Below are 25923 nucleotides of genomic sequence, written 5' to 3'. Positions count from 1 at the left end.
GGTTGAGTTACCAAACAATAGAAGTCTGTAATGATAATATTATTAACAATTTTTTCTTTCTGAATATTATATCTGCATATTTGCATATCTCGTGGCACAACCAGTCAGTCAGTAATCACTATAACCTTTAGTAATGCTACCCGTTACATTAACCAAAAACAGCTAAAGTAGAAATATCCTAGTTCTACAACATAAAATATTATGATGCCAAGAGTTGAGTACGTCTGGATTTTATTGCCTTGTTACAACTTTCAGAGCGACTGCGGTATATTTACGAGTATTTTTGCAACCTAATGTAGGTACCGAAGTAGGAGGAAGTAATGTAGGAAGCCGTGGTGGCCTAGTGGTTTGACCTATCGCCTCTCAAACAGAAGGTCGTGGGTTCAAACCCCGGCTCGCACCTCTGAGTTTTTCGAAATTCATGTGCGGAATTACATTTGAAATTTACCACGAGCTTTGCGGTGAAGGAAAACATCGTGAGGAAACCTGCACTAACCTGCGAAGCAATTCAATGGTGCGTGTGAAGTTCCCAATCCGCACTGGGCCCGCGTGGGAACTATGGCCCAAGCCCTCTTGTTCTGAGAGGAGGCCTGTGCCCAGCAGTGGGACGTATATAGGCTGGGATGATGATGATGAATGTAGGTACTCGAATTGCAGGACTGACAAAATTTTAGCAAGAATTTAAGTTTATGTTTGTACAGGGACAAAGCTGCAAATAATACTAACGAGTAATTTAGAACTTATAGAATACTAGCTTTTGCCCGCAACTCTGTTTAAGAATAATTCATTTTATCGCTATCCCGTGAGAACTAAGCAATTTTCCTGGATAAAATTTTCTAGTGTTTCAAATTATCTGCATATCAAATCCTTACTTTTTTAGCAATATTATAATTAGAAACGTGCGCTTCGATCAGATTCCAACCTAGCCAACTGGAAGTCTAATGGGAGGCTTATATCCAACAGTGGACGTCCTACGACAGATATGATGATGACGCTTAAACCGCTGAACCGATTTGAAGTTTTTTTTTTTCGACTGGATGGCATACGAGCAAGTGGGTATCCCAGAAAATTTAACATTTCCCATGGGAAGCTATAAACAAGTTCATCGCAGACGGAGACACGGGCAGCAGCTAGTCCTTACTAATATTGTGATTGCGAAAGTGACACTATCCTTTGTCTATCTGTTACTTCTTTACGCTTAAATCACACCTTGGTTTCCTCCACTCCGTTCTCAATGCTCTTCTAAAATGACACAAATTTTATTTCCTTATTTATTTCACCTAAGTACCCTTCTATATTACATATTACTTATTTTTATATAAGTACTTATATTGTATACTCGCAACCATCGCCCACATTACTTCCTCCCGATCGCCCGCGGCTACAAAGGCCCGATGTATTAATAAAATATTACTCGTACTCTGGGAAAGGTTGGCGAGCCCTGACAACATGTTGAGTGATATTTGATAATGCAATAATATATTGTTATTGACGCATTATCGAATGTGGCCAAACATGACATTTTCAGAGGGTTACACGTAAAAATTATTTTCATTTTGAACTTCGCAACGTACGCGTACGCGTGTACAGATGTACCTAGTGAATAATGTTTTTACAAGCTTTTATTTAACTTGCAATATATGTACGTACATGTACAGTCAAGTGCAAAAATAAATATTCGAACCACTCAAAAATATGTTACTACGGGCTTATTGCGTCGGAATAAGAGTATGTGGTACGTATTTTTGAAACTTTGAATAAGTTAAGTTATTTTTATACTTGACTGGTACTTATGAGCGGGTCAAAGTGTTAAATTTGACGCACTTCCAGTGGTTGGATTGAATTGAAATTTAGCATAAATACTTATGTAAATCTGGTGACAATACAATAACCTGGTAGTGACATTCTGGTGGTCCGGCCAGTATCGTCTCCGCAGGACGAAACTCTTCAATGGTTAATGGCATCGACTTGAAATGTGGTACGCAGTAGTAGTTTGGATGACAATACAGTCAACAAAAAGTACACTCAAGAAAAAGCTTGTATAGCTTGTATGTTTTTTTTTTCAAAAACTTACTTATTTAGATTTACCATTTCCTTAACTAATAACAAACAACTAGATCTTTACGAAAAATAAACTTTTAAAAACCTTGACCTGAAACGCGGATATCCGCCATTTTTCATTGTGATAAGAAAAATTAAGAAGTAAAAGGATTCCATTATCTTTTGTTAGCCATTGTACTTCCACAATTACAAATGATTGAAAGAAACCCTTTGTTGTTTCATAATACCATTTCAAAGCCAGCTGAAGTTAAAGGTACGGGTAAACGAGAAAAGCAATCCTAATATTCGTGGTCTATACTCGCCCCACTGCTGGGCTATATTTCCAGCACACTATTAAATTGTTTCCTCAGCATCATCATCAGCCGGAAGACGTCCACTGATCCTCCCTCTTAAAACGTCACAATGAGTGACAACCAGTCCAGTGGGAGGCCTGCCAATGCTTCGTCTTCCGGTTTGCAGTCGTCACTCGAGGACTTTTCTCCCCCAACGGTTATCTGTTCTTCGAGCGATGTGGCCCGTCCATTGCCACTTCTACTTGCATAATATGCAAGTTGAAGTGGCAATATTATTCTTCGAGCTATATCACTGACTTTAGTTCTTGTGTGAATTTGTATTTCAGATTCTATCGCGCAATGAAACTCCGAGCATAGCTCTCTCCATTTAATTGTTTCTTCGTGATAAGAGGTCATATAATTTCGCACATAATAAACATAGCGATGCGTGTATGGGTTTAAACCTACGATCCTCTGCTTGAGAGGCGGTAGGTCAAACCACGAGACCACCGCGACTTTTTCGTTTACTGTTGTTTTTTAATTTTAACTTTTTTTAGTTACATGAGAGGAAGGCGAAATAAAAAGAAGAATATCCGATGGGAAACGACCACGACCGTCCATAATTACAAAACATTCAAGGAGAGTCACTGAAACTTTAATTGAAACTTCACAACACCAACCACCTTCTTGCAGCTTAAAATAATAAGTAACTAAAAGTTTATTGTAACTGTGTCTGACCCCTGAAAACGGGAAAACAATAACAGAGTTCCGATTTAATAAAGAGCTTAGAGTTCCAATAAGTTTATGTTACGCGAAAAACGGAACCAATGGAAGCCATTTTGTCACATTTTGCCGCTTCCGCATTACGACACACGGCGTAATAACTTCCGTTCACGGCTCGAAATGGCTGCACATCCGGTGAGTATTTCAGATTCTTATTTCAAATGTTGAAAAGTTTTAGTTTTAAATCTGCTTAGGAGATGGGCGGCAAAGTAGATTACAATAACGTGATGTCGGGCATACTTCGACAATTAATTAGTGAGTGATCTGTCTACTTTCTCTTGTCCTTTTGATATCTTTAAACTAGCAATTTTTATTATTATTATTTTTTTTTTTTTTCTTTAATTGTATAATATAGTTTTTAAGTATTTTATTTGTAATTTTATTATTATGAAAAAATGACTTTCTGCCAAGTTTCTTGCGGCGCATTCTTCTTGGCAATGATGGTCTTTCCGAAAGCGCTTGTAGTTTAAAAAATGACGTGTAAAAGTGCGGCCTATTTACTGAATACCTAAATCATTTTAATTTGAATTTTTTTGAATTTGAATTTGCAATTCTTCTACATTGATTATCGAGCGGGAATATCAGAATAAAAAGTAACATATGTGCCATTCCAGGTCTCCAGCTATTTTCATACCAAAATTCATCCAAATCCGTCCATCCATTTTAGCGTCCACGATAACAAATATTCACGCACTCACAAACTTTCGCATCTTTATTTATATTGGGGATCCCGAAAATGGCTCTAAAAATTTCGACGAACCAGTGGCAGTATCTGCTACTAAAACAGTAGAATATTTGGAATAACCCTGGCCATATTTAAGAGCAAGCATTAGTCACAGCCTATCTCACATGTATCACAGCGGCCGCACGTATACCGGGGACGTTTGTGCGGATGACCTGTTGTTTGAGATGATTTAGCTGACCCGCTTCCGCTGTGACCTGGGCAAGATATGGGGGTGATTTATCAAAATTATACAGCAAAGCGATGGTGGGTTTGTTTGAGATAATTTTATGGAGGATTCAACATAGGTTTAGCCTGCCCGTTGTGAGTACGGATGTAGAGATTGTCCGATACCGTACTGCGTTTTATTCAAAGTTAAAGTCAAAGTCAAAGTTTTATATACGTAATATTAACAGAGTAGTGGCCAAAATTGGATCGAAGAACGGTGTGCAGGCGCCGGCAGTTTGGTCGGATGACATTTGGCTGTTAGCTGGTAAGCTGTGGATAAGACTAGCACAGGACCGGGAAAGTGGCATGAAAATCAAAAGGCCTTTACTCAGCAGTGGATGGATTTGGGCCGATTATAATAAATGATACAATGTTTTTTTAAGGTGTGTTTTTACAATAATCATCATCCCAGCCTATGATATACGTCCCACTGCTGGGCACAGGCCTCCTCTCAGAACAAGAGGGCTTGGGCCATAGTTCCCACGCGGGTCCAGTGCGGATTGGGAACTTCGCACGCACCATTGAATTGCTTTGCAGGTTTGTGCAGGTTTCCTCACGATGTTTTCCTTCACCGCAAAGCTCGTGGTAAATTTCAAATGTAATTCCGCACATGAATTTCGAAAAACACAGAGGTGCGAGCCGGGGTTTTTACAATAGAACATAATAAAAACAAAGTTTCCTCATCTAAGTACCTAACCAGCTCATGAGCTTGAACTAGAAAATCCTGTATTTCAGACTTTAATTTGCCCCTTCATTGCTTCCACATTACCCAGCTACTGCGTTATGTATGTATGTATGTATATAGAAATGAAAGTGTATGGAAATGGAATGGACACTGGCGTAGACGAAGCGAAGCGTGTATGAGTCGCGCTCATTGGCTCCGCCGAACCGAGCTGATTGGATTAATTGAGGCGAGCAAATTCACTAGCACTTGCGCGCGGCATCACGCGTGATCTTTTTAGGGTTCCGTAGCCAAAATGGCAAAAATGGAACCCTTATAGTTTCGCCATGTCTGTCTGTCTGTCCGTCCGCGGCTTTGCTCAGGGACTATCAATGCTAGAAAGCTGTAATTCTGCACGGATACATATGTAAACTGGTACAATGGAAAAATGGAACAATAAAAAAATTTAAAAAACAATTTTTTAGGGTACCTCCCATAGACGTAAAGTGGGGTATTTTTTCTCATCCAACCCTTGTGTAGGGTGAAGGGTGGGGGGTAGTGCTGGATAGGTCTTTTAAAACCATTAGGGGTTTGCTAAGACGATTTTTCGATTCAGTGATTTGTTTGCGAAATATTCAACATTAAAGTGCAAATTTTAATTAAAATCGAGCGTCCCCCCCACCCCTCTAAAATCTAAACTGGTGGATGGAAAAATTTTAAAAAATTCAGGATGGTAGTAAGTATATCAAACTTTCAAGGAAAACTATAACGGTTAAGTTTGTTTGAGAATTATTAGTACCTAGTTTAAGAGTAAATAGCAGCCTAAGGTATAAAATATACCTAAACTATGGAAGATTCCGTATAAAATACGAAATCCTTAGAAAAATATTACTTAATTTTTTCGTAATGGCTACGGAACCCAATTTCGGGCGTGTTCGACACGCTCTTGGCCGGTTTTTTATTATAGCAGCGTAATATAAAATACCTATACCATAGCGATACGATTTTAATTTGTTACTAACACTATGGATTCGAAGTCCAAAATAAATTATTTGTATTTTTATTAAGTATTCATAATTTGTAGTAGGTATAGTATGTACAAATATATACATTTATAGGCGCGCGTGTTTTTCGAACTGCAGGGCTACTACGATACTCGAAGTTCATGTCGTGCGGTCCCTCTGACACTTATACTATTTAATACGAGAGCGAGAGTGACAGCACGACACGAACTTCGAGTTTCGAGTTTCGTAGTAGCCCTGCTGCTCGCATTTAATACTCAAAGTGAAAGAACACGCTAAACAGCTAAAGCCCGGGTTTCCTAGGATTAGCGGTGCCGTCATACAGCGGCCGCAATAAAGCGGTGAATGACGTCACTAGAAGGTTGTCCATGTAAACAAAATGGCGCGGTTTCCTAGAGAACGGTAATTGATACATCGACACAGCACTTGACCAGCGACCGGACCGCGGCGCGCGGCGTGGCTCTGCGTAGTTTTGTCTCGCTAAGATTGGTTAGCGGCCGTGTAAATGCCGCTTAGCTGTGTGCGTGCGTCGATTCGGGGGCTAGTATGAAGTCGATCTACTGCCTATTACTTGTATTGTGATTGCATGGTCGAAACGTCGATGTGATTTTAGGGGTCCATATCGTCTCGCATACTTATCGAAAGTCCGAATGTAGTGTTTGTCAGAATGATTGTTTGTCATAACTCTTGTTTCTCTGAATTCAATAATTGTTCAGAATTGTTACAAAACAAACCTAACCTAACCTATAGTTTTCTATAGGATGACCATTTAAAAGTTTCAGAAAATTGTAAGGTTTCAATGGGACAAAAATATGACAAACGATTATTCGGACAAAAATTACGTTATGCGAAGAGTATGCGAACTTTGGCGCTCCCGATTTTTAGCAATATAGTTCTAATTAAGTCCCGAGTGATATTAATTAATCGCAATTTTGAGTTTAATTCACATACTACCTAATAACTAGAACCGTTTTAATAACTAGAATTTCTAAAACATGTTGAAGAAATTAAAGAATTTAATTACTTTCAAGAGTGTTTTGGGGATTCCCAAATTAACATTCAAGTCTGGAATGCTTTTAATACAAATATTTTACCGGCGTCATAACAGAATTAAGTAAGTACTTAAACGCTGTTAGTGTTTTATGTAGGTATTTTATAGTGTCTCAGTGGCTACTACGTTTGATTACCTACACAGAATAATACGGTATTTGCCTATTTTGTATATGTATTATAAATTAAAACTACACAATGCTTGTTATCGAATAGATAAACAATTTTTAAGCTACCTTTACAAATAACAAAGTTATGAGGGTTTGTAATTCAAGATTAGACAGAGAAAGACATACTGGCATGTGACGTCACACGCCAGTACCGCCGTACTTGCTGCATAGAGAAAAGCGTTTGAGAAAGAGACAAGTATATAGATTTTTCAAAAAAATCACTTTAAATCCAATTTTCAACCGATTTAAGTTTTCTCTTCGCTAAACATTGTCTGTATATCTATATTTTCATAATAATATTAAGATATGGCAAATTCAGGAGTTGTCAAATACCGTATTGTGCCAAGAGGTTGTATAGTTGGTGATAAAAGTATCTCACTTAAGAACCACGTCGCTTTTTAGTCACATTACTTACGTCAACTTGTCTGTCATCATCATCATCATCATCATCATCATCCCAGCCTATACACGTCCCACTGCTGGGCACAGGCCTCCTCTCAGAACAAGAGGGCTTGGGCCATAGTTCCCACGCGGGCCCAGTGCGGATTGGGAACTTCGCACGCACCATTGAATCCTCTCAGAATGAGAGAGATTATCTGCACAGACAAGTTACCAATAGCATCAGGGACTTTTCAAGCCTAGATAGGCTAAGAAACAATTTTTTGGTTACAGAAATTTACCGGAGATTCGACAGATGGTTTGACATTGTATGTGTATGTATGTATGAGGCATTAATCAGATGATACGAATTCGCCCGAAACATGTCAAGCTAAACTCGATTTAAGACGTGAATTATCCGGATTTATTTAATTAAATATGAGTAAGACGGTGCTGAAGCACATGAATGTTCAAAGATACAAGACTTGCCCATTGAAAAGTATTTATTAGATTCCCACCCTGTCTGTAGACAATTTACTCACGCCACAAACAAGGTTGTCCTAGATTTGGGACGTAAATTCCTTGCCATCAGCATCCCCCGACATTATGCGACCTCTGCGCCGGGGGAATTAAACGTCGCCTAAACAAATTAGGAGTACGTCGCGTATTACGGGACGAAATGCTCATTTCTATATTACCTACGTTGGTATTTCAAAGTTTGTCATTCAAAAGTTGTTTTTGGGGCTTGGCCCAATGAGGGTTTTCACAGAGGCGAAATATCGCTAGATGGCGTTAGTAACGTGACGTGAGGTCCGTTTGACGTTTGCTCGTGATTGGTTAAAAAACTAAATGAGCCAAATCAAAAACGTCAAATCACTATCGATAACGCCATCTAGCGATATTCCTCTTTGTGAAAACCCTCATTCACGCATCGTATTTTACTAAACATGAAAGAAAAACATCAAGAGTCCTTCTCCAATGCGTTGGACTGAGCGTGAGCAGTGAGCACCAGCCTTGGGGTAGAGCGAGAGGAGTGGTAGCTCTAGGTATATTAGTTTAATTATTTTGTATTAGTTTTTATCTGTATTAGGTATTGTTGTACTGGTATTACTGTTTCCGTCTTTTGTCCACCATCCAACCCGCTATAGACAATATTCCAGCATGTGTCAACAGGGGCAGACTGAAAACCAGCGCTGGCAGCTTCTGCGTAAGCGCAGCATTAGCTGAGTTTGCTCCTTTTGCCGCAGGACAGACTACTATCTTGTATTGTCTATATTGTTGTCTTGCATTGTTTGTACTGTTGGCAATTAAATATTTTCTTTCTTTCTTTCTTTTCTTTAGGCGCCATGGCAAGGGATGGCATTTTCCAGTTTCCGGTGCAAAATAAACTTAGGATGGCACCTTTTGAGAGGCACGGAAGAGTTGTAGACACTCGCTCTACCTTGATCGAGCCAACGCTAGCTGGACTTACAAGATAAAAGCCCTAACAATTACTCCTGGTTTATTGTAATTTATTTATTTCTTTTTTACTTACAATTAAATATATTTTATTTCTTAATTGTTTATGTATCATTCCGTGAGTCACAGACGGTTCTGACAGAATATAAGCACTGCAGGCGTCTAACGCCTCAGCATAATGCTGAGTCAGCGCCCTTTTCCCTTTTGCGGGGCGGGGACACACAAAATCGTGTATTTTCATTTTTGTATTTCTTTTTTGTTTTATTTGTGTTTGCTCTTTATTGTTTTTTATTTGTTTTAATTTTGTTGTTTTTGTGTTTCTTAGTGAATGCGAATAAACTTCTTCTTTCTTTCTTTCTTACTCCTATCAATAGCGCCATAGAAGCGATGGCTAGGACAAGTAACGTAATAGTTCGACGTATAACGACACCACGTCTGCTCTGCCAAGAGTACCAACAAAGAAAAAGAGGATTTCACGAAAGTAGTACAGAAACGTCGTCCGATAAAGTTTAAGTTGAAACACGAACTGGAAGAGGTAACGTGACAGTATCTTCCAGCGGACGAAAAAGTGCCCCCTGGCAAAGCCTTTACTTTCCACCAACTCGTCTACATTTTATCGAAAGCATACTCCTGCAACTCTAATTGATGTAACAGATAACTTTTAATTGAATAAATTGTTTCTATTTCTGTTTTCCGATTATGTAAGACCGGTCTGTAAAAAGAGCAAACAATAAAGTTGAAACACGACGATGACCATTATGTAGGCAGCGTTGGATGAAACAAACAAAACAATAATCACTACCTACCGAAGTTTGATATATAAAACCCATTCAACTAATGTAAGGTATGAAAGTTACCTCTTGCCCTATCTTGATAGAAATCCACCCTCGGGTCAACAACTTTGTGGTTTGATTTCAGATATTAAATCAACTGAAACACGTCAATATTTCCAGCACGCAGCAACTCATAGTTTTTCCTTAATCCCCGACAAAAACCTAACCTGTTTCGTAATTCCCAAACGGCTAAAACAAAAGAAGTACAGAACCATAGACACGTAGCTGGACTCACGTAGCGCGTACAAATTTACTAGTGCCGGTGGGGAAACGCGGCACTTATATCACCGCGTAGTTTTGACGTAAGCGCTTTACGGCAGTGGCGCCGGGTGCGGATGCATTGATAAGTTTGCGCCGCCATATTTGTGTATTTGGCGGGAATCCTGAGTAATGGCGGCGGTAGAGGCCGCATATTTCACTCAGCAGTTAATCTCGTAAGTTTTTCCGGACGAACGGACAAATAATGAACCCGATTTAGCTTGTTATGAGTTTTGTTGCATTATTTTTACAAATGTTCTGGTTAATAAGGGGCTCTTAATGGGCGCTATGCATCTTGTGTTATTGTATTGTGAACGGCGTTGCTATATTGATGCTCTTTATCAAGATCCGAGCTTCGCCGAAGAACGGCGCGTAATAGGATAATTATTTTACGACACAGAGAGGCAACGTAACATCTGATGAACACAAAAAAGCTGCCATTAAAGTTGCTATTTACTTCATAATATACGTATTCTGCTTTTAACATATAATATAGATATTAAAGAAACAATGGGTAAAAAAGCACTACAATACAATACAAAACGCTGCTTTAATTTGATAGTGACACAACTCAAAATTCTAGGCATCACATTTTGAAATATGCCACTATTCACTCAAAGTTCAATTTTAACGCTCTTTATTTTGGATTGTCACTATCAAATTAAAGCAATGAAACATTCTTTATTGCACACCCCAAATCGCAGCCTACCTTAACCCAACCTGGCGCTGTCCTTTTATTTCCCCATGAGGTACAGATTATTTTTAAATGGAATTATCAGTATAGAATTAAAGGGAAAATTCGTAAATAAATTACCAGTAAATTATCAGAGTGGTATTCTCCTGGTACGATTGAATTGTCGTTAGAAAGTATCCGAGAGATGGCGCTAAACGCAGTATGAGTATCGATCAGAATTAAAATAGCCGGAGAATTCTAACGAACCGCATAACCATTCAATAATAACCGCTGTTGTACTACCTACTTCTAATTAGAAATGTCATCGATCGGATAGTTGAACAGAAATACATGGCTGCCGCAGTTGGATTTGTATCATGATAAAATAACCAGACAAGCGCGAGTCGGACCCGAATAAGAAGTGGCCCTCAAACACTACTTATTATTTTTAAGTTTGTAAGCGATTTTTTTTAATTAAAAAAATATTTTCAAGAGACCATTTAGTATTTGTTACAAGTGACCATTATTGCGTAGGCGTAATTCTCCGAATACAACGGAACAATACCTACCTACAATTCCGTTACCAAAAAAATATATAACATCAATAATAGCACTGTTAATTAATGTATCCAACTTTTGAAATTAAATGATCACTTATGCTACAATGTTTTGTTTTATTTTTGAACTAGCTGTTACCCGCGACTTTGTCTTCACGAATTGGCATTGATCACTTTTTTTACAATGTGGTCTAATTCCAAAACCATTTCGAGGAATAGGCTGATTAAATCATTTTATAACATTTTTGTAAAAAGTACTAATTGATTTTGTGTATATTTTGCAAAATAACGTTTGACCTTTGTTTGACTTTCATCGTAACTAATCCGCCTAATTCTAACACTGTCAGGTGACAGGAGACACAACGTTTTTTAAAATAATTGTGATGGATAACGAAAAACGTAGTTTTTAACGCCATTCTGGCAACTGTGGTTAGCTATAATTCCGGTAACTTCTAAATAGGGTAAACATTTTAAAACGCAACTAAAACCAAAAATCCTTCAAATAGTTGTCTTAAATTCGCCTATTTTATGAAAAAAATATATAAAAATAAACATTGTTTTTTTGAGACCAATGCCAATTCATTTATCGCGCGCTCGTGGGAAGTAAACAATTTTCCGAGATAAAAAGTATCCTATGTCCTTCTTTGGATCTCTAACTATATCCAAACCTAACTTCATAGCGATCGTTTTATATTCACATTTATATTATAATATTGCCACCTGTTGTCTGATAGAATGTAGTAGGAAATAGGATGTTCCAATAACCAATATTGGACCGCAACCCGTATCGCGGAATGCTGCCAGTCCGACAAGCTAATGGCCGAAATTCCAGCCGCAGTTTCACCCGGTGTGATTTCTGCTATTTTCAACCCCCGACACAAAAAGAGGGGTGTTATAAGTTTGACACGAATGTCCGTTTGCCGGTCTGTCTGTTCATAGTAACTTTCAAACAGATGGACCAACTTCCGTGCGTTTTTATTAAGTAAAAACGTTTTTTTCTTGCAGTGGTCCTTAATGCATTTATTTTTAAATCCATTAGTTTTCTTTTCAAATAATATTCGTACGTTGTGCTAAGTCCGTAATTCAACTCATCAATCAATAATTTTATAACTCTACAGTCTACACTCGTAATAATAATATGTGCTTGTCAGTTAAGCTTCGTTTTTGAAGAAAATGAAAATGAAACCTAACAGAAAACGGCCAGTATTAAATAATATCAATACCTAGTACAGTCACCAGCAATAATATCTGCCACAGCGGAGTATGCAAAAATATCTGACACGTCCTTCCGGCCCTAGAAATAGAGTCGTATCAGATATTTATGCACGCTTGTTGTGTCAGATATTGGTGCTGGTGACTGTACGTATACTACCTTGCTAAAACATTTAATTACCGTATACTGCATTCGTAACTTTAAGAATGGCCACAGTGAAAAAAAGGATAGGTTAAAAAACACAACCCGCTTTAAAGTGTAACCGATTCTACTATCGATTCTAAACAAACTACTTTCAGATTTTCAGTTATTTAATTATATAGGTATTAGTGGGACAAATAACGACTCCATAATTATTACTTTCTATCGCTACCGCTACTTGGTGGCAAATAGCTCTATAACCTAGCCATAATCGCAAAACAATTTGAGCGGAATGTCGGCACCCGGCGTGATTTGCCGTCGATCGTCTGCACAGCATGAATATTATCCAAATTTGAGATATTCGTAGTTGGGAATAATTTGCAAGTTTCTGAAGTAATTCAAAACTTTCATCATCATCTCAAGCCTATATACGTCCCATAGCTGGGCACAGGCCTACAAAGAGAGGGCTGGGGCTGTAACTCCAACGTGGACCCAGTGCAAATATTTTACGTAAATCCTAGATGCATTTACATTTTCCTACGTTTTTCTTCACTGAAAATGTTAAGGTAATTTTTAAAAAATGTAATCGCACGTAAATGTCGATATAGTCAAATTAGCGAGCTGGGGCTAGAACACATGACCTAGTGCAGTTTTGCTAGAGCTGCCATACCTAGCCACTAGCTACCACGGAGTTAAATTATTGAATCAGGCGTTACTTTGCGGAGGTCCATATCATATCAGCGAACCGAAACAATTACTTTGCTCACCCATGATCTTGTTACGTTTATGCAGGAAATAACATTTGGTAGCATGGTGAACGGCTGTGTTGCTCTGAAGATGAGCTCTGATTGAGTTCGTAACGCGTTATAGTGTGGTGGTGGTGATAGATGGGTTTGTGTGATTTGTGTGTGTTCTTACAGTGTGGAGGTGGTGGAACAGTATGAACACTCATTTCTGGCATAAACGTAGCTATTATAAGGTCGCGGGCTCGCGGGTGAGCAAAGTAATTTAGTTCATTACCATGGAGTTGTGTTTAGCGATTCGCAGAAAGCCTGGAGATATTGTACCATCAGCCAAATAAGTGGTTTATCAATTTTTAAACAAGTTCCTATCAAATGAATATATATGTCGCTAAAGTCGAACTTTCAAGACACGTCAATTAGCATTATGTTTTATGACATGCAAACGATTATCATCATTAGGGTGGTAGCCCACATATTTGGCTGATGGTACCTACTATAATATGTACTAAGAGCAGAAACGAGTTAGGAATAGTTCATTCTAGTTCAGTGTCAGGACCTAATTATTTGTAGGTATGTAATAAAATAACCCCAGCTCGCACCTCTTACTTTGTCAAAATTCATGTGCAAAATTAGCTTTGAAATTTACCACGAGCTTTACGGTGAAGGAAAACATCGTGAGGAAACCTGCACAAACCTGCGAAGCAATTCAATGGTGTGTGTGAAGTTCCCAATCGGAAATGGGCCCGCGTGGGAACTACGGCCCAAGCCCTTTCATTTTGAGAGGAGGCCTGTGCCCAACATTGATTTTATATAATAAAGAGTTTACATATGTACATACAAACTTAGTGCATGTATTTAACAAGAGTATTGTATACTGTTTAAGATCAAACATCGAGGCTAAGAATATTTCTGCACTAAACAATAGAATAAGTTACTTATTAATGTTAAAATTGTTTTAATCTTGAGTTTAGTTAAGTGCTGTCGGCGGGCTGGCGTCTGGTCGACTTATTTTAATAAAGAAACTTCATAATTGTGATTTGTCTTCCTGAATATTGTTTGTATTATTTACTAGCTTTGTTTTAGATTTAGCTTTGCTCCCGTAGAGTAATGAGAAATTAGGTACCTTCACCTTCTGACGGTAAGATCGCCTATTGAACTTGTCTTTATTTTCATATTAGTTAACTCACTATATATAGTTATATTGTGTTCTTCATCATCATCATCAGTCGGAAGACAACCACTGCTGAAGGCCTCCTCCTTAGAACGCCACAATGAACGACAACTCGCCAATTGCATCCTACACTAGGTAGGTACAACTCCCACGATTTCGTCAGCTCATCTAATTGATAACCTGCCAACGCTTCGTCTTCCAGTTCTTGGTCGCTACTCGAGGACTTTTCTCCCCAAATTGTGTACCTACTGCACCCATGGAAGTTTTGAAAAATCCTTTAATGCACCTCTATGACTGTCAAGGAATATATATCTGCTAAATTTTGTCTTCCTATCTACAATGGTTCAGGCTATGAATTGTCTCCTTGTTTCTCAGTCACGATACCTACTCTTTTATAGGTATCATCATCATCATAGGCCTCCCAAATACCCCCCTAATAATAAATTTAGTACCCGGCGATAAAGACTGCACTTGAGTCTTTGGAAAGAGACTCGGCTAATTTCCGCTTCGTAGAGCGTTGTCACACACTTATGTGACGTTTGTCAGTCGTTGTACAGGTGCAATAGAGTACGGATGCATTTAGATGAAAATATACATATAATAAAGTTGTTGAAACCCCCCAAAACTTTAAATTGTACAATGGCATCTTTAGGAAAAAGAGGGAACTATCCTTTTTCTAGTAGTTGCAACAGCTCTCTATAGATATCCGAAGTTAATAGTCATTAATTTGACGTAAACTAATTAAGTCCATAAAGGTGCAGTATTTATTTGATTAAAAACGTCACTTAATAAATACGATGATTGATAGACGTTGGTGGGACGGTTCGGAAATCGTCGTTAACAGCCGATTGTCTTTTTCCGAAGACCGATTTGCAATCTTTATCGCCGGGTACTGTAAAAGCCTATAGTTCTACGTATTTTAATGATGTAAATTTTCTAGATCTGATAATAGCGAACGTTCATTTAAATGTACAGAATAAAATAAACGTCTTCCCTAAGTCTCACGATTTGTCTTAGCAAAAATAAAAACCCCAGAGGCAGACAAAATATATTATGTCAATTATATAGAAATGAACAGATAAAGTTTACCTCTTACGACTTGGAAAAAAACGGGAACATTTATAACAGGGAGAGAAGGAAAAACGTGGAACAGTGTTCCACAATAATGTATTTAAATTAAAGGCATGGGGTGGGACACGGAAAAAGCATTCACGGACAGATTACAGCCGGCGGAATAATTCGTTTAAACATGCTTTTACAGGAAAATATTGCTTCAGTTGAATAATATTATCACCGAGAGATATGTCCATTCGACAAAGGTATCTACTATCTACACAATTATATAAGTCTATCAAGATTTTTTTCAACACTAAAGCCCAGAGGCCTTATGATCTAAAGCCGATTTTGGACTTAGAAGAATAATCGTGCAAGTTGCATTACATTGCGGCGCTCGATTGACTACTACAAACTCGTTGGCTTTACGGCCTCGCAATGTAATACGACTTGCACAATTTTTCTTGCAAGTCTAAACTCTTCTTAATCGCTTCCACCATCTCTTTCTATTTTCGTTTTATACCGTGTGACAGAGACAAGTGCTGAAAACTATTAGACAATAAGGCCTCAGTTTAGATCTGCAAGAAAAATGGTGCATGTTGTATTACATTGCGAGACCGTAGAGGGAATGATGGATGAATGAACAGTCGAAATTTTTGTCAGCTCTGAAAAAATTGGTTATCGAGTTATGTCCCGAGTAAGTAAATTAATATCTGCACCCACTGGCCACCAACAACCCACAAGCCATAAACTGTATTGATACTATCTGTATTGCATAACACCGGCATAACTATATACCTTATATTAAAAAATAAAAAATAAAGGAACCGACTTCAAAACACTTGAAAATAATTTTCTACTAGTTTGAAGTCGGTGCCTCAGCACGAGCCAGCAGGAGTGGAACTATAGTCGTCTACCTCACCTACATACTATATATTGGGCTTCAATCACTCCTGCTGGCTCGTGCTAAGGCACCAACTACAAACTAGTAGAAAATTATTTTCAAGATTTTTGAAGTCGGTTCCATCCACCATCCATCCATAGCAGCCCTTAATTCGTCCGCCTTCGGACATAGGCCTCCTCTCCATTTCTCCACGCCTGGCGATCGACAGCCATATGCATCCATCCTCCACCCGCCTGTCGGCAGATATCGTCCTTCCACCTCATTGGTGGTCTCCCTCTACTGCGAGTGTTTTCACGAGGTCTCCACTCCAGTGTTCGCCTCGCCCAACGATCGTGGTTCATCCTGGCAATGTGCCCTGCCCAAGAAGAAGACCAAGTCGGAAGTGAAGTCGGTTCCATTTTTTGTTAAAATTTTTTTTTCATAGTTTTTAGTGATTTGTAGCCGAAGTGCATCTCACAACGATTCCATTAAGCTCAAACACAGCATACCTAGTTATATCATTTTATAACAGATTACCTACCTGAACCTACGGTCTTCTTTATCAGGGTCCAGTTCACCAAATGATAGGTACTTTCTGAATGTAAATACTTGACTTGATGTTAACAATACCAAAAACGCTATATAGGTGTGCTTTAAAATTCGGGGGTTGCCCTCGATTTCTCTAAGATCCCATCATCAGATCCTGACTTAGTGTCAATGGGACCACCTCGGAAGTATGTCCTTTAGAACTAACAAAAAAAATTGAATTTTGGCCCACAATTGGCGAAGTTATCGCTTAACAAACATACAAAAACATACACTCGAATTGAAAACCTCCTTTTTTGAAGTCGGTTAATAAATAATTTTCAAGTAAGTGGTCAATCGAGCGCCGCAGTAATCAATCATCTTGCAAGATTTTTCTTGTAGGTCTAAACTGAGCTTAAGGTTGAATGAATTGAGTAAGTACCTACTTATGTATTTAGCTCAAAGATCTCTAGCTCACAACAAAAACTAGCAAGATAACGTCCAGACAAAATAAAAGCGCATTAGCATTTACTATCAAGTAAAAAGTTCCATTAATAAATTAATCCACCAAACCTTCGTGTCTGGCTAGCACTTGAACAATTGCATAAGTTAATACTTTCCAACTTACAGTACTCGTACTTGCGGAGTTCATGAATGAACGATGTCTGGGCCATGCGCCAGAAAGGCCACGTTTTAATTGGTCTGTTCCTAAAATAACAACTGTTATGTTAAAATCTCTTGTAAGCTGCGTTGAGGCGTTTATGTAGAGTATATCTAACGTGACCAGACGTCCCGTTTTGAACGGGACTGTGCCTTTTTTTGATTACGAGTCCCAAAATGAAAACCGGGACACAAAATTGTCCCGTTTTCAAAAATCGCGCGAAAATTCAGTTCTAAAGGCGATGTTGATAACTAAGGTGAACATAAAAAACGTGCCAAGAGTTTAATTCTTACTTAAAAGCTGTGTTAAAGCAATTTTGTTCCTCTGATAAATATAAATAAACATTTGGAATATATATTTTTAATTTGTAATATAATCAGTTAAAAAACTTTTTCTAAATAAATGACTTTTAAAAGTGTTTTTTTTTTCATTGACTACCTGTTAATTGACCTAAATAAACTAATGTCCCGTTCTGAATCAAAAAATAAATGGTCACGTTAAGTATATCCCAATAAAATATAAATGTGAAATGAGAGCCAAGTTCAATATTATGATATATGCCTTGATTGTTGGCTTTAACCTCCTGCGGCACACCATACAACAAAATATGACATCTAAATTTAAAACTTAATGTCTCATAAATAAATTTGTTTTTTTTTGTAAATTTGAATGATGCAGAAAAAATGACACTTTATTCCTTTTTCAAAAGATATAAGTTCTATTGCTAACAATATGTACTAGTATTATCACTTTGCACCCCAGGAGGTTAACGAAGAAAGAAGTGAGATCTAAATGGGTGCCAAGTGCCAAGGTGCCAAGTTCAATGGTCAGTCCTGAAATTATTTTATATCAATTTAAAATATCGTTTCTTCTTATAACTTCGGATAATATATTGAAGTCTAAGGTCGGTCTTGGCTAGTTTTCATATAGGTACGAATTATGGAAATGTTTGCACAAGTCGTATACAGCCAACTCAAATGGCCGGTATCAGTTATTTTGTTAGAATTCCGGTCATTTTTGAATTCAGTCTGAAACAGCTTGTGATGTTTTCGGTGGAAAAATACACCTGCAGTTTTTTTTAATAAAAAAGGCGGGAAATCATAAACATTTTATTGGAATAAAATCAAAATAAATGTCATAATAATATTTTGAGGAAAAGTTTATTCTAGTTTAGTTTTTTCCTTGTTTTTTCCTTCGCCATTTTTGAGAAAAGCTTTATATTAGTCTCGGCTGGAATAGCAATTGCTGGCTTCATCTTAGTTAAACGGACTCGTCCGTTTAATACTCATTCTCAGCCAGCAATTGCCTACTTCCATGCCACGACAATAATCTACTATTAATATAAGTGGCGGTTTTTAGTGATGGATTATTTATTATGTACTTATGTTTAAGAATCGAGCTAGCCTATTTTACATAGCGTAGTATATCACTTGTGAACTAAGAATCTAAGGAAGACGTTATTGGTATGCACAAGCTTAGCCATTAGATATTCAGGAAGTTCTAGTTCGAGGCGCGAGGCTCTTTGCTCGCTCATTAAGTGAAATGTAAATTTCTTTCGAGAAAATAAATTTCCATAACCCGTTTATTCGTCTCAAGATAAGAGCAAATTGCACGTTGCACTAAATTTTAACAAATATCAAAACAGCTGTCAAATCTTCGGTTAAGTAAATTTCTAAATTATTGCTTCATTGAATTATTATTTTTACGTGACATTCATTTACTGACATAATTCAATTTTTTTTCTTAATCAATATTAATTGTTTATTATTTTCTTTTGTTTTATATAAATAATGATAAATATGGAATTTTAATATCAGATTAACAATAAAAAAACAAAGGCGTATCGTATTAAAATTTTGTGTTAGTACCATTTCGTCTAAAAAAGCTACTGTTCTTTTAAAGTGTAGCGAATTTCAAATTTGCTGTCAAATGTGACAGAAACGTGAAGGCATCGTCCCAATAGAACGCGAATGCGCGATCATCGTAGGTTCGCGCGAATTTTACTCGTACGAACGCGCGAACAAACACTATTGAACTCGAATAGGTGTCCTAATGCCTTGATTACACGTACCGAGTAAACGGGCAAGGCAGTACTCTCGGCTGAGTACTCGGTGCGTATAAACATAGCGAGCGAGCGAGCGCTTAACAATAGTAGATTATTGTCGTGGCCTGGAAGTAGGCAATTGCAGCCTGAGAATGAGTATACTCGCAAGCTCATCCGTTTAACTAATACGAAGACAGCAATTGCTATTCCAGCCAAGACTAATATAAAGCTTTTCTCAAAAATGGTGAATAATTCTGAAATAGAATAAACTTTTTCTCAAAATATATTATAAAATTTAATTTTATTCCAATATTTTTCTTATGCTTTCCCGCCTTTTTTCATTAAAAATAAACTGCAGGTGTATTTTTCTACCGAAAACACCACAAGCTATTTCAGACCCAATAGAAAAAGTCCGGAGTTCCAACAAAATATCTGATACCGGCCATTAGACTTGGCTGTATACGACTTGTGCCAACATTTCCATGGCCTTTTTAACTTTAAAAAAAATGTGACTGATTGCAGGCACGCTAATTCATTATATTGTCGAACTAGCGCGCCTGCACTCTTTTTAACTTTTTAATTTTTCGCTGACCATAAACTATGCACTTCACCTTCTGATATGTAAAGAATAATGTCAACTTTTACGGACATTTTTGAGAAAAACTCCTTACATCACTGTCTCGGCCGAGAAACATTTTACTGTCTCGCCCGTTTGCTCGGTACGTGTGATCAAGGCATAACTGACAATCGTGCGATCGTGCGAGTTAAATTCGCGCGAACCTACTATGATCGCGCATTCGCGTTCTAAGTGTAGACTTTGAAATGAAGTAGAATTACTGACTTAGCAAAACAAACCAATATTTTTTTAAACAATGAAGATACTTGTAAGAAAAAATATTTTTGGGGTGTTTTGGATTTTCAGTTATTCAATTAACACCTTGTATAACTACTTTATAACTGGACTGTGCTTCGCTACGTTTTAAAATGGGCGCCTACTTGTTTGGCTTTCATGCCACGACCCGGTGTTTTGCATGTTGCTGAAGCATGCAAACGTAATCGAGAAACAAAATCGAAATTATGGCATTTGAAAATAATATATCAACCAGATTTGTTATTTATTCTGTGGCCAACCGGTCGATCGCGACATTAGTCCAGTCAATCGTGGCAAAGCAAAAAATATAAATACTGAACTATGCTGTTTCATTTAAGATTTCAAAAATTATCTAATTGGTAGATCGCACAGGGTTTCGTCAGTAAACAGTAGATCTTGGGTCTAATCAAGTTGGCCACCCCTGTCATATAGAGCACGAAGCTCTATCACTCTGACAGCAAGCCATTGACCATCATATCATCCTACTTAATGTTATAAATGTGAAAGTTCGTGAAGTTGTTTGGATGTTTGTTACTTAATCACGTCTAAACCGCTGAACCGATCTAGATGAAATTCGGTATACAGATATTTTGCTTCCCGGGGAAGGACAGGATAGCTTTCATCCCGGAAAATTGCTTAGTTCCCGCGGGATAGCGGTAAATGAATGCTACGCGGACGGAGTCGCGGGCAACAGCTAGTATCATCATATCGACGACCGGGTAGTCCATGGGTAGACAACCAAACTATGAAACTATCATGTTCAATACCCGGCCAGGGCAGATATACGCAGCAGCACAAAATTTGGCCCCCTCTACATACAAAATCACCTATTTATGAATACATTTTAGGGCCAAATTTTTTGCCGCTCAGTATATCTGTATCAATAATACGAATTTTTATTCTAGAGGTTCGGACGTTCAATATGTAACTTTTTTTTTTCGACTGGATGGCAAACGAGCAAGTGGGTCTCCTGATGGTAAGAGATCACCACCGCCCATAAACATCTGCAACACCAGGGGTATAGCAGATGCGTTGCCAACCTAGAGGCCTAAGATGGGATACCTCAAGTGCCAGTAATTTCACCGGCTGCCTTACTCTCCACGCCGAAACACAACAGTGCAAGCACTGCTGCTTTACGGCAGGATTAGCGAGCAAGATGTAACTATTTTTGTATGTATTTATCTATATAAGTATGCTTATCCGTTGCCTATCTAGAACCCATAGTACAATTTTACCTAATTTTGAATATGAAACTACCGTGACACTCACTCATATTAAATGATATTATAACGGATAACTCATGTCTTAAACCGAGTTTAGGTCGACATGTTTCGGGCTATTTCGAAGCCCTTCTTCTCAGGAGCACGAGAACGCTACGCGCTAGTTTGAGACTAGGTCAATTGGTGTTACGTGAGTTAAACTAGACATGCTATAATTTAATTATGGTGTTCATTGATATTTATTTATTTATTATTCAGTGTGTTATCGGCAGCCAGGCTTTTTTAAGGGAGGTTAAAGTAGGGTATGCTTTGTAACTTAACCATGACATTAATCTTATTAATAAACTAAAATTCAGACTTTGTTAACTTTCTAACAAAATGATGATTGCCAGCGATGTACAACAAAGTAAATTGACAAGTAAATGTAAATGACAGCCGACAGATACTTTGATAATTACTTGTCAATTTACTTTGCTGTACATTGCTGGCAATCATAATTTTGTTGGAAAGTTAACAGTCTGAATTTTAGTTTATTAATTAAAATATTCTCATGGTTAAGTTACAGAAATATGTTAGGTACTTTAATGTCCCTTAAAAAAACCCTGACTGCTGGTAGCACACTGTTTATTAGCCGTAGGACGTCCACGGTTGGGCACAGGCCTCCCTCATGGACCTAGTCGCAAAATTTATCTAGATTCAGCAAAAAGATAGTATAAAAATGAATTTTTTAAACAAAAGTTTATATAGATAAACTGTACAGCCAAGGAATAATCTTACATTCCGACCTCCAAACTAGGCTAGTGAACTGTCTTGGGGAACAGAGCTTTCAGATACGGTAGATACGTAAGTTTTTGTTTAAAATTACATTTTAATTATAAACTTTTTAGCAGACTTCGCTTATTGTCGACTGTACTCACATTATCACCAAATTGCATTATGTATGCCAAATTCCGAGTCAAACCAAGCAATGAAAATACTCAAAATGGACTGGATAGTTATAACTTGAATAAACATATAGGAAAATGTCTCCTTAAATAATAAATGAATACAAGCTTGTAAAAACGAAGCATCACGTAAATAGAAACGTACTTTAAAGGCACCTACTACATGTGTAAGCATTTTCATTCAAACTGTCACTTCTGACTTATAAATGGCTTGAAATAGAGATTAATTGACAAAATGCATACAAAGAGTATATAGACATGGACAGTTAATACGAAAACTTCAATGATTGTGGATATTTTAAACCAAACTAATCAAATATGTTAAGCTTGGGATTATCTGTGGGGGTAACCCTAAGTTTAAAACGTACTCTTTCGAAACAAAGCATACGTACTGAGTGTGTGACAATATAACACTTCCTTTTATTAACAGAACAAAAATCGATAGACGACGCTCTCTATAAAATCATCAACAAACCTTAGGAGCATTTGAGTTCAACAAAACCTACAATAAAGTAGTAAGCGTAAAACTGAATTATGCCTAGTACGTACGTTTAGAAAGCATCCATTGCTCGTTCGAGAAACAAAATCAAATTTGAACACAGCACAGTAATCGATGGTCACAGTTCACAGAGTCATAGAGCAGGATTGTTTTTTTTATGTGGGATTATGTAATTTGTCTGGATGCATGGCGCGAGCGAGGCGCGCCGAAGTCGACTGCAGACAGAAATGGCGGCCAGTGCGCGCGCCGCCCGCCCTACGGTTAGCGGGGAATTCTGTTGATAAGGCGGACATTTTTCGAAGTTGCGCTTGCCGCATGCGTATGTTTAGACGCAATATTTTCGTTAATCCTAACACTCAGCCAGAATACGTCCACTGCTGAGCAAAGGCCTCCCCCTTAGAACACCACAATGAAAAAAAATGAATGAAAAAAGTTTATTCAACACACACATAATAGTTACAAACAAAAGTTACAAAAATAGTACAATGAACGACAACTCGCCACTTGCATCCACCGATTACCCGCAATTCTCACGATGTCATCAGTCCACCTAGTGGGAGGCGTTCCAACGCTTCGTCTGACAATAAACAACAGACAAGAAACCTAATGAGGTTTCATCGACACGAAATTAACGACTCCTCAGCGGTCGCAGGTTCAGTGGTTTAGACGTGAAAAGGTATCAAACAAACAGACTTACCTACAAACTTTGGCATTTATAATATTAGTAGGATAAGTTATCCTACTATCCTGGATAACATTTACGGCTCAGTGGCCATGTAGTGATGAACAATCGAAACGAAGGGTGGTTGGTCTGCTCCAGCACAGGGATAATACCAATAACTGTACCTACTCAATGTACTAAAACTACTTTGACCAAAAATATTATTAAATCTTTCAAAACAGTTAATTATCTTGGTGTCCGGTTCACAGAATTGATAATCGTATCTACTAAGTCCCGTGTCTCTAACTAATCAATACGTCAACAACATCAAAATTGACCCTTGACTTATAATAATGTTCATAAAGTCCACTCAGAACAATTATCGATTTTGAGGTAAATACGAGCTTTTTAAATGTAGGGGCGATTTTACGATTAAAGTACCTACCTACTTACGATTACAAAACCAGGCTCAAACTAAACGCGTCAGTGAAAACGCCCCTTAATCCAGACAAAAGGCTCACACTTTGTAACGCTCACCGTTACCTTTCACCTCACACATTTTTCATCCACCCACATACCCACGGGCGCCTACCATTGCTGCTTTCCGTCCACACACACAAGAGGAAACCTTTGTGATGCGTCAATGAACGCGGTGTTTATTACTTCGATCGTGTAGTAAACGATGTGGGCATAAACGGCGGATTGGTGCGGAAAAAATGTGGATATTTAGGGATGAAATACGGAATGCAGTCGAAATTGACTGTAGATCCGTGGCAATAAAGATATCAATGAAAATAAGAAATTTGCGGGGTTTGCTTCAATGCTTACGCTTGGTTATGAATGGGTTTGCGGGGAAGATTAATTTCCTTGTAAATTTGGGGAACAAACGCGGAAAGGTTGGCCACTTAGTTACGTTCCTGTGAAGTGGTTTCAATCCCTGCCAGTTTCTTCTGTAGCAACTTAGCTACTATTTAGACGGTTCAGTTAAACCGTTCGGTTAGGTTGTCTTAAGACGTGTATCCTTGCTAATATTGTTATGCGAAAGCGCGAAAGTAACTACCTGTCTGTTACCTCATCATGCTTAAACCCTGAAACGAAGGAGTTAGAAACCCTGGGAAGGACATAGGGTAGTTTATCCCGGAAAATTGCACAGTTCCCGCGGGATAGTGATAAACTTATTTTTCACTTCTCATGTTCGTAAAGTTCGTGTTTATGCTGTATCTAGGCGACATAAAATGACTTTTTATGCTCTAGTGCATAATCTTCGTCTAAGACCGAGGTAATCAGGTGTCAACAGCCACAAACAAGTATTATAATTTTTAATTTATATAAAACTAAAAATCAATCAAATCAATCAAAATAAATTAAAAATATATATTATATAATAATAATAATAATAAATTCATTTATTTCGGGCAACTTGGCCGATACAATAAATACCTTACAGACTAACATACATATTTATAATCAATATTTAAAACCAATTTGGTGACTAAACGGCGTGACCCCGTTGTCACCCTCCCCGACGTCGCTATCATCTGCGGCATGGTGCCCCGGAACCGCCGGAACACGACGTCTTTCGGCCAGAAGGCAGCACTCGCGATGGTCCCCCCCCCTCAGCAGCCGCGGCACGCGCACCACAAACGAGCTGAAGTGCACGTAGTGGCGCGACTGCAGCTGGAACACCCTCAGCGTGTATCCGCTCTTCCGGCGGACGTCCGATGTATAATAATGTATAAAAAATAAAAGGTACATAGAAAGTTTCCACTGTTGCTATTTCATCTCCTCGCAACCTAAGTGAAAAGCAGAGTGTAAAACTCAAGCATTAAACCCATTTTCCCCTCGCCGTACCGTCTCGGGTCGCCATATGAACGTCTTGGGTAAAATGGCTCGTTTTATGCTCTTGTTATATAATCTTACTATTTCCCGTAATCCGACTCACTCAAACGTATGGAAATAGAAAGAGAGATCAGTCCATCATAATTGCTGACGTGAGGGTTTGTCCTTAACACATTACCGTAGAGTTGAAAGTTACCCACGTTTTTATTCCGGGTCTGTACGAACTTAAATATTTCATCATAAAATATCTTGATTCTCCCAGCCTTCACAGTCTAGTCGTCATAATTCAAATTCAAAATTCATAATTCAAAATTCAAAATTCAAAATTCA

The 25923-nt window shown here is 38.0% G+C and overlaps 1 protein-coding gene across 4 annotated transcripts in view; it reads right to left on the bottom strand.

The window, feature by feature from the left end:
- The window catches only part of LOC141432871 (neurexin 1-like), a 261481-nt gene extending 238178 nt beyond the window's left edge, over nucleotides 1-23303 (bottom strand). For all 4 annotated transcript variants that reach the window (XM_074094675.1, XM_074094676.1, XM_074094677.1 and 1 more), the window contains exon 1: nucleotides 23144-23303. The gene's annotated coding sequence lies outside the window, so the exon portion shown is untranslated. The remainder of the gene's footprint in view (nucleotides 1-23143) is intronic.
- Nucleotides 23304-25923: the final 2620 nt, after the last annotated feature.

Source organism: Choristoneura fumiferana, chromosome 11 (genome assembly GCF_025370935.1).
Source record: "Choristoneura fumiferana chromosome 11, NRCan_CFum_1, whole genome shotgun sequence".
NCBI classification, from domain to species: Eukaryota; Metazoa; Arthropoda; class Insecta; order Lepidoptera; family Tortricidae; genus Choristoneura; species Choristoneura fumiferana.
Note: the sequence above shows the minus strand (reverse complement) of the source record. Positions and strands in the feature narration are given on the sequence as shown.